The following is a 15276-nucleotide window of genomic DNA, read 5'->3' as shown; positions in this document are numbered from 1 at the left end:
CCGCATTAGCCAGCCCTCGCGCGTTTTTTACGTTAAGACTGACCTTATAGATCCAGTTGCTGGCGCGCTGCCTGAAACTTAGGGGTCGATCGACTGGCCGAAACATAGAATGGCCGTGAATGGTGACTTAATGCGAACGGTAGTTGAACCTGCTATAAAAAGACGTGTTTTGGTTAAACAGATTGAATTGAAATAAGTGTAAAGAGTAAATAAGATATCCCATGTTAAAAAAATAATTTAAAAGTTATTTTTCGTTAACAGGATATTTTATTTACAATGACAGTAATTTATTTTATCATCTTTACGTTATATTATTATATATTAATATCATTTAAATGACTCATGATCCGAATCTCGTCAAAAGTAAAAATTTAAGTAGAATAAATTTTCTGATTATTAAAATTTGAAATTTTGAATTAATTTTTTTAACAGTTCAATGTAAGTAAAGATAATAATAAATTCTTTTTCTTAGAGAAGAACAAGGTTTATAAACAAGTTTTATAAGAATCAAAGGAAACTATAATTCTGCCTGCAACAAGTATAAACCAGTCAATCTATATCCGAAAAAACTAGATCGATTTGTTGATCTATAAAAATTCAATTCCAACGTAGAGAAAAACGATTCAATGGAAACTTTGTTCCACGATCGAGTGACATAAATGGAATGCGTGATGAAAAAATTTAATTTATTGAAGGCGTTGTTTTCCATTACGGGAAAACAACGAAAGAAGGAAATATGTCGTCGAAAAGAGTTCTTCAGGACGCGGAGCAAGTTTTAGAGATCACATCATTTAAAAGGAGACATTGTTTCACGAGCTAAAAAGCTGAAAGTGACCAGTCACCAAGAAAGTTGCTAGTCGATAAGAATTAGTAATGCGAACTGGCTAAATATGACTAGATACTTCTTATTGTTATAGTCAAGTAGATAAGAACAAAGGGCCGGCATTGCGAAAGGAAAAGGAGGAACGTTAATGGCCTTTCCAACGAGGAGAACTTGACAAATAGTGGTCGACGGCGATGAAAGAGCGGCTGCGTTTCGTTACACGGCCGCGTAACGAGTTCGGTCTTTCAGAGCGGGAAAAGGGTCGACCATAAAGAACCGAGGCGATGCGGAGGACAGCCTGGATCGGGAGCTTTTGTGACTACCTACTGCCTACGCGAGCCTAAGATATATCACGTGTCTGGAACAGTCGAGGGAAACGAGCGAGGGAAAATTTGAAAAACGCAATGTCCGAGGCCAGGATATAAATTAACATACACCAATGTGCCAGGTAACTTATATGTGGTCTGAATCTAGTAGAGTACTAGAACGCTGTGGATAACAGGGTGAATAAAGAGTAGTAGGAGTATTGATATGTAATATGGAAATGAAATTGAATGAAATGGGAATAGAAATAAATTTCTTGGTTGATGATGTGTATAAATATGTCTTAAATATGCGTGTTAATGATTTTTAGATTAAATAATGATCAAATAGATTGAAAAAATTTGAATGTTTTCGAAAATAAAGTGTAAAATAATTCATAATGCAGCGTTTGTATCATATCTGTTTATCTCAAGTTATTGGAAAAAGAAATGAATGGAACGAAAAGGGTAAAAGAAAAAAATTCGAAAAAGAATGTCGAGGTCCAAGAATAAATTAATACGTTTGAAGTAGCAACATTAAAGACGTGAAGGATACAAACGACGATTAAATTCGTAACTCGATCGTTAATTTATTAAATGTGCCGTGGTTAATTGAAAATGAACGTAGTTGGAGCATGAATGGTAAAAAGAATAATTCGTGGATTAAGAAAATACGAGAGATAAAGAATGCGGAGGACAACTGGAATACATATCAGTACACTGTGTTCAGTTATGTGTTCAAGCACGTGTAAAACATGTAGCGATTAACTGGAAATGACTGTAGGTGGAATAGTGCAGTGGAAAGAAAAATTCGCGTGCATAATCCGTGCATGTATAATTGAATATGCAGAATTTAAGTGCGATAACCGTGAAACATGTGGTTATTTTTAAATTTTAAGCTAAATGCTCTATGAATTGTTTGCCTTTATCTTTAAAAATCAATTTAATTAACATATCTCAATTACAGCCAAAAATTCTTTAATAATCTTTTAAAAAAAAAAACTTCAACGAAAATTCAAGAAGATATAAGATAAGAAAAGCAAAATTGGAAACGAAGTATTACTGTCGCTTCCGCTTTAATCAAAAGTATCGACTGTAAACACGAAACGGAGATGCCATAAACCGCAAAGGCGGAGTTGAAAACCATCGTCCCTAGCAAATTCAATTTCTCTCAAGGCTCGTAAAAACTTCCATTCCTAAAACCTACCATCTTCTCCCTACGATCTTCTTCCGAATACCTGCCTTCATTGCTCTTCGGCGAAGAACAATCGTGAACATCTGTTCCAGAATTGGCGAAAGAACGAAGTAGAAAAAGCAAGAAACGAGAAGAAAAGAAGAAAGAGAAGGGCGATCGCAATGGACACCTTCCGTTCTATCGGAGGGTGGAAGATTTGAGATATCGGATCGAAGGGAAAGCTGAAAATACGGGGAGGTCAAGTAGCAGCGAATACATTCGAGATAAAGGCGGCGGGCCGATGTCAAGGCTACCGTGAGACACGTCTCGATAGCGACGCGTGGAAAAATACGATGCGGCTGGTAAATTGCGAAGCGAAACGTCTCGAGGCTTCCTTGATCGGCTGATATATCGGCGCTCGAAACGACGACGTGACTTCGAAGCGACGTCGGCGATCCTCTCGAAGCCGCCTCGAGGGGAACACCTTAAATGGTGCACACGCCTATGGTCCTTTGGTTCCACGCCGATTAATAGGCAATAAATAACGAGCATAAACGGTGTTATCTTATTAAGATACATCAACGTCCGGTATTTCCATTATCGTGCCGGCTTTTAACGTTCCGACGATGGAAAATGGAAACGGGGGAGGGGGTAAATACGTGTGCTCGGGGAACCTTAGAGGCCAGTTTCGTGTTTTATTAGAGGTACACCACTTATGGTATTGTGGCACACGATTCTGTGGCTTCGATCATGAGAACGGGGTTACTGAGATTACCGGTATGTACGTAGGTAATGTTTATGTTGAACAAAATGGATCGAATGCTTCGAAATGTAGGGGATATCGAGGGAGCAATTGCAGTATGGATGGAGGAGAGAAGTGGGTGAAGAAGTGAAAGGAAACAGTAGGATACCTCTTGTGAAATATTTAGTTCGTCAATGAGATGGAAAGGTTAATGGTGCGTTTAGATATTTATACATGAATTTCTATATATCTAAAAAAAAAAAGATGAATCAAATTTTTGTGCGAATAAAGATTCATTTTTACCAAATGTGTAGTAAAAAATGTAATAAATAATTGTTTAATAATGTATTTATATTTTTGTTAAAATTTTTAAATTATTTATAATCTTAAAATAAAATAAATAAAATATCATTCGAGAAAAAATATTATTACTTTAGATAATTATAAAACCTTATTAAAAAGTCATTCATGCATTTTTCAAATCTGAATATTAAAAAATATTTAAATATATGTTATAATAATTTTATAATGTAAACACTTATTTAAAATGTTAAAATATTTTTACGATTGAATTACACGTGTATTTGATTTTAATCAAGCAAATTTATCACACGTCATTTTCGATATTCATTCGTTATGTCCAGAGGTAGTTTTTTTCAAACTCTTGCTTTTATCACATCTTTGCAAGTGCTGTATATCCATAAAGTAACTTTACTACGTATTTGCTTAAATATTTTGAACCAAGGCCAGTGCTCGATCAAAGCTGTAAAACTATGTCATGTATGTACCTTGGTAGTTGAAGCGTTTTCGTTCTTTTTTATCTTCATTTCGAAACTTTCTACCTAAAGGCATGACTTTTACATTCACTAGGAAACAGTGATGCACAAATTTCGGCATTTTTTATTCTTTTCAGATATACTTGCACTTTGTTACATTATATAACGATTTTTATTTAATACAAGTCTTCGAATTTTCATATTTCGTAAATTTATTTTATAATCAAAACTGTTCTCTGATCATTAAAAGGTTAAGAACTTCTATGTTAACCTCTTATATAATATCGACATATATATGTTTACTTAGAAGATGATTTCAAAAAATACACAGATATAATCATCATATTATTATCTTTCAAATATTTTAAAGTATTTCAATATTCTCTATTTTACTTTGTCAATTTTTTTCTTCTAAAATATCACAATTTCTATACATAATTTTTGTTCAACAAATTCAAATTCTCTTGAAATATCGTTTTTATATTTTAAACGAAACATAAAAACAAATTATCTTTCCTCTTAAGAGGTTAAAAAGAATTCAAGAACATCTTCTTTCTAACCTTCATAATTTCTAATATTATCAAAAACCAAAAATAAAACTCGCGTAATGATACTACACTTCACAAAATCTCACAAATCTTCTGTTCACAACGGATATGAACGTAAAAATCCATGTTCAAAAAGCACAACGACGACACTTTGAGATCAATAGGCCCTTTGTCAATCCCAATCTAATCGATATTAATAAAAGCAGAAAGAGAATCCGAAATGTAAATCACGTAAATACCTTGACGTGTCTCTCCAATCTTTCCACCGGGTTTCCCGTCTGGATCTCCACCGCGGAATCTGTCCTCCACTGCCGACGCAGTGGATGTCGTGTACGGCCGTGATTTTCGTGGCGGTAGAATGGATCCACCTGGGATCTTGATCGTGCGCCGTTTTCTAACCAAGAAGAAGCTCGTGGGACACGTCACCCTCGCAGACGGAGACACGTCCGGCTCGGCGACTTTTCATATCCTTTGACCGTGAATTTCCCTATGCAACGATCGCCGCGAATGAGCTCCGGACACGCGGCAGGGTCGTGGCTTTTGCACGCGGCTCGATCTTTTTTTAAAATTAATAGAAAGTGATACGGAAAAAAAAAATGTTGGGGTCAAATGACAGATGAAGGGTGCCGGGGGGGAAAAGAAAATTTAGACAAAGGATGGAGCGGCTCGCGGATGACCCGGGTGACGTTCACCGATTCTCGATTCAAGCTATCGATCGATCCTCGAGGGTGAGGCCTTACGTTCAGAACGGTGGTGGTGGCGCAACGATTTGAACGACGATCGATATCAAACGGTGAATCGATCGAGCGTTGCGAGACGAAAGAGAATTTGTCGCTCGTCGATACTCGAACCGTTGTCGAAGCGTTATATCGGACTTTATATCGCGCTTCGACTGAGCAATCGGGTTCTTTTCCTTTTTTCTTTTTTTTTTTTTTTTTTTGTTCGAGCAACGTGCTCTTGTGTCTTTTCAGACGATGCAGTTCACGGTTAGGTGATTTTTTTTTCGAATGAACGATAATCCCTGCTGGTTATAATTTTAACACGATTTCCAGGCAGTGATTGGGTTGGTTATTTAGGTTAGAATTTTATAAAAAAAATTGATTTTGATGTTGGAAAGTGTATCGTAAATAATGTAAATAATTATAGTAAATTTGATGGACAAGAATTATTCAATTATTCTTAACCTGATAAAGGATAATTTAAGGGTTGAAATTTATTATTAAATAGAATGGAAATTTTCATGTAACGAAGGTGAGTAGAAACTAAATATAACATGTATTTTTAAATATGTGGTTAATCTTGATATATTGTACGCAATGTTTTGCAAAGAGCAAAAACATTTGTTTTTCATCAAGGAATGAAGTAGTAACCGAATATTTGTGTTACCAATTTTTACCCATCCGTATGTGAACGTTTCGTTTCCATCGAGTTTCACCGCAAAACATGATACGCTACACTAAAATCGATACCAGTAAAAAGTTCAAAAGAAAAAAAAAAAAAAAAAGAGAAAAAAAAAGAACACGATATAGATCGAAGAAATTCTATAGCTACAAATTACTAACGAGAGCATATTCACACGAATTATTTCACAGTTTTGATAATAATGTAAATTTCATCGATTTTTTTATTTCTTTCGCTTGGATGAATATCGTTCGTCGCTTGCCGAAGACACGGTAAGGAATTTCGATACACCGCACACGAAAAACGACCCCCTCGACTAAGAATGGGTTAACCTCTAGTCGACTATAATCTTTCGCTTCCTAAATTTTCCCGTGCGCTCCCGTGACGTCACTGGATCGTGTCAGTAGGTCAGAACCTGATATGTGGTCGGTATGCTGTTTGTTCAATGTACTGCTCGTAAATTGTATTATCCGAATGAAACTTTGCCGAATTCTATACAATTACTCGCATGGTGTTTGTTTCGAAGATATTATCGAAATACAAAAGCACACTCGAAGCTTCGTTTATAATATCTGGAAAATTAGTTTCCGCTTCGAGAAAAAGTGAAATATTGATAGAATTGATAAGAATTATAAAAAAATTATAATTGTCCGAGAAGACTTTTTATTCTTATACATTTTTTTTCTTTTGGAATAATTTGAAAATGAATTTCTGTTTCGTAAAAGAAGAAAATATGAGAAGATAAGATTAATGGAAATTGTAAAACATATTGTTTTTACAAAATTTTTAAATCCACGCTCTTGTAAGATTTTTGTAGCATTCTTTATTCCTTACGAGCTATATTCTTTTTTGCTCATTGTAAAAGAAACAATGAGCAAAACAATTGAAAAGTTTAAATTTAAGGATGAACGGAATCTCAGTAGAGAATTGACAGCACAATAAAACAGTTTGAATGATAGTAATAGACGTCGCTCGATTCAGTGAAATTTCACCCGAAGCATCGCTGCAATGGAGACATTGTTCTTGTATCATTTGGTCATCCAGGGAGCAAAATGAATACTATCACAAGAAAAGAAACACCTAAAATATCATTACATAAAAGAGAGAAAAAAAGAATAGTTAACCAAGAAATTCTTTTCAAAAAGTTTCTCAATTCAGCAATATAACAATTCATATTTTCATATCAAAAATTAATAAAATATGTTTTTCTCATATTTATAAAAAAATATAATAATTTGAATATTTGAAAACAAAAATAACAAATAATTAAAGAAATGTATAAATAGATAAATTAATATAAGAATATTGATACAACAGATAATAGCCACGTGGCGTTAACATCGCGTCATTGGTCGTTGCAATAATAAAATAATATTACTTATTTTTATTCTTTGTATCAAAGTATTTTTACTTTGTCTAATATTTATAAAATTTGTAGTGTACTCACCACGCAAACATGCATATGAACGTGTATATAAACGTGCAAAAATACGAACGTGGTATCCATCAAGAAGAATACACACGTTTTTGATATCGCTCAACAGGGTGCACGCGTTTGCTTATTTTTAAACGTACTGAAACCCGTCTGCCGGACATCTTGCGTGTCTTCACACGCGGCCGCCCATTAAACATTGACTCGAGATTTTTTAAATACGTCCCGGCATAAAACATGGAAGAAAGCTGTACATACATGCCAGAGAGGAGCGCGTCAACGCGTGTGTCGCTGATGTAATGCGCACGAAAAATTATATTCGTCCGATTAACCCCTTTTACGCATCGCCCTTGCCGAACGCAACGTTTTCTCCAAGATAAAGGTTAAAGTTTATCGAGTCTTTGCAACCTCGACAATTTACCGCGGTCATTAATTTCTTCCGCAACATTACTCCCTTGTGCAAGACAAATTTTTCCATAGCCGTAATGTATGTTGTTGTGTATCCCGCGCGACGATGTTACCGCGCCTTTGATCACCGATTTTTCCGCTGCATTTTCTGCGATAAAGTCGGCTGAAGATCTCACGGAACAAGTTATCCCGCTGACAACATCGATTTTTCACGATACTACAGCGATCGTTGGATTTTTTCCAAAAGGTGCGCGAGGTGAACGAGGCGAACAACAAATTATTCAAAAATAAGAAAATCGGTCGTAAATTATTCGAAATCGTGTTCTACACGTGTACTATTACAACTGAGAAATGGAAAGTGATAAAAGTGAAACCATTAGAGTGATATTACCTGATTTTTGAAATCTTTCAGTGTGAAATTATTATATGAGAATATGATCCAAAGAAGAGAATATTAATATTAAAATAAAACTTGTACTTTCTAATTAAAAAATTATTAAATTCGACTGTAACATAATTTGTTACATTTGTTATTGATACATAGATCAAGTATCGAATTTCATTAGAAGAAATTTCATTGCAGAAATCATTAAAATCAAAAGATAATTAATATCAGAAATTTTTTACATTGAAACATGAATTTAAATAGGAATAAAAAATATTTATCGGTATTATTGTTGATTAAAGTAATATTCCAATGTCAAAATTGCTTTGTTAAAAATATATCTTGACGTGCAACGATTAATGAACATTTTTCATATTATTCGCTCGTATATTCTCGTAAAAATTTCATTGTGTTCGGATGAAGTATGGAACCGGTCGAGCTGTCAGAAGAAAAAATAAGCGGTGAAAGAAAATACGTGCAAACGATGATTAATGAGTGAACATTCGATGACACGATAACGAAGCTTATCGTTCGATCTTTGCACTGACGAAAGAATGGCTTACAGATCGACTTTTGGCCTTGCCACGTGTTCTCTTAACGTTCTCGTACCATACTGATTTCATTCATTTCGAGCACTGATTTCAGAATTAACGACATTATTAGTCAGAGAATTTAAACTGTATTTCATGAGCGAAATGAGCTCAAGATATGAATATTGTGACAATTGTATTCTCAGTGTATATATAGATATTTGAAAATATTTAAAATTATTTTAGTTTCAAAAAATTATGTTTATTTTTCGAAATTTATTTGATAAAAAAAATATTTTTATTAATATATTAAAAATATATGTTAAATTTTAAAATATTAATTTATATTAGGATAGAAATATAATTTTACGTATATATATCTATATATTTTCATTCAATAAAATAAAATTTAAATTTAAATCGTTTATATTATAATATTATTATTATTTACTAAAGATTTATATTTTTAAAAATGTTAATAACATTTAACGAGCATTTTTTTATATTTTGATAGTGCGTATAAATTTTTCTAAAATCTAGTTTCATAAAAAAACTACGTAATATCTATGTGAATTTTTATATTTCAAATATAAATTTTGATTAAAGCATGAAACAAGAAAAAAATATCATTAACCAGTTTTCATCTTCCGCTAGTCGAATAGTAAATCATGAAATATATACTATGTGTTCTATTCACAACACTTTGAGATGTCAACATAACTATAATTCAGATGTTTATCAGCGCTATTCTATCTCATCAAAACTTTCCCTTCCATCAATCTCACTTTATTGGACAATCAAAATATCCGAAAACGTAATAAAACTCTATATTCATCAATCATAAAAACAGCTGGTAATTGCTCTTAATAATCTCTTCGAATCGTTCAGTGAAAGTGCCATGCTCGAATGCAGGTAGTCAAATTCATGGTATTGCTGTTACCTCGAAAATTCCTCTCGAAAACCTGCTCCCTCGAGAGGAGTGAACAGGCATCGATGATTACATCTTCCCAGGAAGTCGATTTGCATTGCAGATTCCAAGGAAAAAGGGGGTTCGATGCTGTTACTCGAAGAGGATCTTCACCGATCAGCACAAATGGAAACGAAATGAAAATGTCGCATGGTTGAATATTACACTATCATGGTGATTTATCGCCTTGGATATGCTCCCGCATTTTGTGCCTCGTGCTCATAATGGCCAATAACGCGACGATGATGCGCGCAATTATCTCGCCGTGAGCCGCTTCCGAAGACAAGTACTTGGGAAGGAATAAAAAGAGTGACAGACCTCGCTGTGGTCGCACCACAACTGACCTTGATGCAGTCGCAGTCGATGCAGAAATTGCACAGGAATCCCTTTCGCGTGTGCACCTTCGAAATACTCGGTTAAATTGTAATACACCAGTCATTTACTTGAATCGTTTGGCTTAAAACGAAACGATTTATTTTTGAGGAATAAGAAACGATCCATTCTTGTGCATGAAATTTGTAGAATTATGATATGAATTATCGTTGTGACATTATTCGATTCTAAATTTGTTAAGTGAGTTTATAAGAAAAATATTTTGAAAAATTGTATCATTAAATTTCTATTATTTTATTTTTAAATTTGATTCTTCAAGTTTACTCAAGTATCTGTTATTGCAATTTTGATTTTAAAATTTATTAGAATTGTTAGAGAAGATTTTTCATGAAGTTTATCTGCCCCATGTAGGGAATCACTTGGAACTCCTTATTGTAACAGTTTTAACGATTTTATTTGACCTTTAACCTCACCAATAAGGATAAAACTTAAAGAGCAACTTAAACGAGATTGACTTAATAGGTTTACAATTAAGAAAGTTTCAACTCGTCTGAAAACTTTTCGACTTAATACTTCTAGAAACACATACCCGTGCTACGATATTAAAAAGTTTCCTTCTATTCTTCTTCTAAGTCTAACCTCTTATAGCATATCACTCAACTTTAACCTTAGCAATCTCAAAATTAAACATATAATGCGATAAATTATTCTCCTTTAAATTCAAATATTTCATTTAGAGATATAAAATTCCAATTCGGCGAAATTATCATATTATTCAAATTAAATATACGATCATTTTTTTCTTAAATTTTTCAATCATTCATAACATCATTCGTTCAAAGCATAAAATCGATTCGATGAAATATGCAGAATCCATACAAAATCCAGTCTAATGAACAATAAAATATTTTTCGATATTCAATCGTTTTTCACCCCTAAATATAAATAATTCTCTCAAAACTATATTCGATAAAATTGCAAATTCGATACATCACGCTCGAGAATACTTCTCTCGTTATTTGTTGCATCCATCACACAGTTCCTTGGACACGAATTTTCGACAAGCAACATTCCGATCGTTACACGCGGTCAACGTAGCACCGACATTGAACCAGTGCAATGCTGCAATGCAGGTGGACCAGCCGGTGCAGCTGGAAGATGCGTAGGCAGTTGGAGGCTGAAGCCACTGTCTACCGCAAATCTCTCGCGGCTCCCGCAGATGTTATCTTTACCGCAAGATATCCAGCGATTCTATCTCCCTTTAACAACGCGATTGCGAGCCAACTCGCAAGAAATCATCTCGCTCACATGGAATAGGAGGAGACGAAGAAGAAGAAGAAGAAGAAGAAGCGGGCTGGGCCCGAGTGTCACCGGGACAACGAGAATATAGAGGGGCCTGGGGATAGAAGGAGAACACGTCGTTTCACAACCCTTTGTTCCGTGAATGCCGGATGCCCTTGCGTTCGAATATTTTTCTGGAACTGTGAATAATTCATTGTGACAAATGGAAACGGGTACACGACCGGTTCAGGCTGATCGTTTTGCTCGATTTTCTAATCCGCTTTTTCTAACGTATCAATTCGAGAGCTTTGTACCGTAACGGAGGATCGTAGGAGCACGTGTTCGATATTAATACTAGCTTATGCCCTCTTTGGACATGATTATTTAAAATTTATTCTGGTGGCAAATATATTTATCATAAGCTGATTAGATTTTTTTCTCGATCGTAATTTAAATCACGATTGATTTTTATTTGAAATTGATTTTTCATGAAAGAATTTTATATACTTGTCTTTGGTTTTATTATTGTACTTAAAATTTCTCTTATGACTCTATTTTATACTACAGTTATCTGAAAACATAACATTCTTTTGATATTACCGTATAATATATTGTTAAAATATTATTTAAAAATTTTTTGCCATTGAATGATTATAAGATTATGTTCTTTTTATCAAAATAATTCCTAGATATTATATTATATTTAAATATTAACAATTATCGATAATTTTATTTATATCTTTATCTTAAGCATATATATTATGTATAATTATATGTAGTGATTAAAAATAATAAAGATATTAATAAAGATATATGGGAAAAATATTTAATTATAAAACATTGCAAACAGGGATTATTTTGAAATAAATAGTCAATAATTTTCATGAAAATAATATGAATATAAATATATTATTGATTTATTTTTTATTTTAAATTTATAGAGTATTAAAAAGAAAAATAGATAAATTAAAGTTCTGCACCTGCTTTAGATCTTCAGAAATAATTCAAATAATTAAAGAGAAAATATTGAAGAGAATTATACATATCTGCAAATTAGATAGAATAGATATATCCGTGGAAAATCTCGTAATAAAATGAAATGAAATTGAATTCTTGAATTGAGGAATGAAACTGATTTTCCAAGGACGTTCATGAATCACGGCAGTTTCGAGTAGTTTGTCTCTAATCTCCGATTTCAATTTCGTTGAAAGACAGCTCGACATACAGTACTGTGAGTCTAATTTAAATCAAGTCTGAGAGAAAAGTTTGATCGATGGAATAAAGGTTTGATTGCGATCAGGCAACGATTGAGAAAGGACGATTTAACTACCTGTATTCACACTGTATTCTGTCGATAATCTGTTGCTCTTTTTTGTACAAACTTTAATTACAAGAATATCACGTTGAAGTTGTTCTTATCGAGATCGTCCATTTTTGGTTATGATGATTTCATATATTTATATGCATGTCTTTAAAAGTTTCAATGTCGTATTTTTTTCCAATATTAATCATCGTTCTTAAACTTGTCTCTATATATTATAGCATTCCCAAACGTGGAAATGTATAATTCATTAATAAATTATTAAGATTAAAAAGAAATAAAAGATTTTATTATACTATATATATATATCAAAGATTAATTATATATTCAATGTTGTATCAAATATATTTAGAATGATTTGCTAAGAATAACATTTTTAAAAAATTAAACAATAATAATACCACAATCTATTTTAATGAAGAAAGAATGAAATTTATGTTATTAAAACTTATTTATCAGAGAATAAAAACGATTCACAATCAATGATCTAATTTCCAAAACTATTTGCAAAAATTATACCGAATAAATATAAAAAAACCTAAACATCAAACATCACACAAAAAAAAAATTAATTTCCGAGTATCAAAGAATATAAAAAACCTGTATCCTTTCAACATTGCACAGCTAGATACCAGGAATCAGAAGCAGGCAGAAGAGATTAACAAGTAAAAGATCAAGAAACAGGCCGGTTTAATGTGCTTGACATTAAATCACAAATAATTACGAGTATCTTTATAACCATTGTCTTCTATATGCGCCAGATAATCGAGCATCTATTCATTACCATGTCGCAATTATGCGTGTAAACGCGGTACAAGAGTGCATCAACCTTAGTATTATTACTTTCAGTTCCTTTATTATCCGGATACAAAATCGATTGGGCTGACAAATTGAATACACGATCACAGCTGGATTCGCGCTTTTCCTCGCCTCATTTTCAACCGTTCGCGATTAGTGACTCACGACCTACATTCGTCTCGAAAGAATCTATGACACCTTTTAAACAAGAGAGCTAAACGTTTATTACATCGTAAATAAGGAGAACTTCTAGTTTCTTGGGATCTCGAAATCGATCGCGAGTCAGTAGTGGAAGAATGCAATAAACGTTTATGAAACACGATCGTTCGGTTCACCGTATCCTTTTGATTTTTCATTTTCAGGAAATTGGCGTTGGAGGAAATTGTTGATTTATTGGACGGTTGAAATAACACGGTTGTGCAGATGAGTTCCAAGCTGGGAACGGTTTAGCAGCGTTGCTCGATGCGGCGTTGATTGCACGCTATGCAGAAGCTCGCCTACTTCTGGAACAAAGGAAGATATGTTGGTATTCGATTTGAATGCTTGGTAAACCTTTCCTCTGGCTTTTATTTAGTCTAGAGTTTTTACGAGGAAGGAAGGAGAGAGGAGTTATTGATGCTTTTGCTATGCTAAATAAGGATGTATTGAAAGAAAATAAATTCAATTAACAATTTCATATAAAAATCTTACAGTTGAGAAAATATTATGAAAAATGAATCTTCTCAATGAACAAAAATGGTATGAGAAATATTTTTTCAATAATTGATTAATTAATGAACTGAAAATAAACAATATTTTAAAAACTTATATTTTATTCTAACGCATTAAACTTTTATGACTTCATAAAATTAAAATTAAAATTTCTTTGTTGAATAGTGGTATACAAAGTTCTGAATTTCACAATTATTTGTACAATTTCTGATATTTTGTAAAGAAGACAAGCATAGTACTTAAGATTCGCCAAAGTATGTAGATGTTGCAAGCATTTCGTGCAATCTTCCGCATAAACCTGAAAGCATCTGAAAACTTTGCTTATATGTATGTATATAAAAGTATATTGCTACCTTCATTCCAATTCCGTATTAAAATTTTTATATAAATTTGGATTTTAAATGTGTTTCTTCATTTACTTTTGCATAGTATTTTTGCAAATATGAAGTTGCATAGAGATATTAAAAAATATCTGAATATTTAAAAATATTCAAGATAACTGTCATAAAATAAAATATAAAATTAAATTGAAATCAATTGTTTTGTCTCCTTATAAACTCTTATTTTTATCGTACACGTATCGTACACGTAACAGACTTAGAGACAATAATATGCAGGTATGTATCTGGAATAATAAAACAGGATATAACAGTTCGCCTACAACATGTCTACACATATGTAAATTATTCGAGATATTCCATAACAACGAAAAAAAAAACAAATTTATTATCTCAATTTGATTTTTGAAGAATTTAACACGTAGTATTAAATTTAAAAAATTTTCAAAGAAAATATGAAGTTGATCGATCTAGTTTCTAAGTCAATATTTAGAAAATCCTTTTCTAATTGTAAATATAATCCATCCATAGCTATCATCCTCTCATCTCGTATTTTATTATCACAATAAGCGTCTTAGCGCAAAACTCAATGGCATGAATCAACAAAGAGTAAAGAAAAAATGAAAAATGCTATCGCAACAAGCGTACCCTTCGAGTTTCGCAATCGGTTCGCCCGGTCGTCCCATCTATCCTGAGGAACAAACAACACAGGCCCGTTGTCTCTCTATTCTAAGCCTTCTTGTCGAACGCGTGCAAGGATATGTAGGTGGTTAGTCGAGCGGTTGGCGGTGTATCAGGAGAGCAGACAGGTAGAAAGGAAACGGACAAAGCGGGACGAAGAAAGAGGCCTTACCGAGCAGTACAAGAAAGGAACGAGAAATGGGTGCGAGAGAGGACGAGGGGCGGAACGAGGATACGAGGAGAAAGAGAGAAAGAAAGAAGGATGGTGGGGTTGGTACGAGTTGTTCAAGCACGTGGGGCCTACTCCGTGTGTCTCGTTCAGTAG

General features: G+C 33.3%; 1 long non-coding RNA gene across 1 annotated transcript; it reads left to right on the top strand.

Annotated features, from left to right (window-relative positions):
• The first annotated feature begins 404 nt into the window (after positions 1-404).
• On the top strand, positions 405-3389 carry LOC113218821. Its single transcript, XR_003304792.1, has 2 exons — positions 405-1271; positions 2413-3389. It is a non-coding gene; the product is annotated as an uncharacterized LOC113218821 (long non-coding RNA).
• The last annotated feature ends 11887 nt before the right edge of the window (positions 3390-15276 follow it).

This window comes from Apis mellifera, linkage group LG6, assembly GCF_003254395.2.
Source record: "Apis mellifera strain DH4 linkage group LG6, Amel_HAv3.1, whole genome shotgun sequence".
NCBI lineage: Eukaryota > Metazoa > Arthropoda > Insecta > Hymenoptera > Apidae > Apis > Apis mellifera.
Note: the sequence above shows the minus strand (reverse complement) of the source record. Positions and strands in the feature narration are given on the sequence as shown.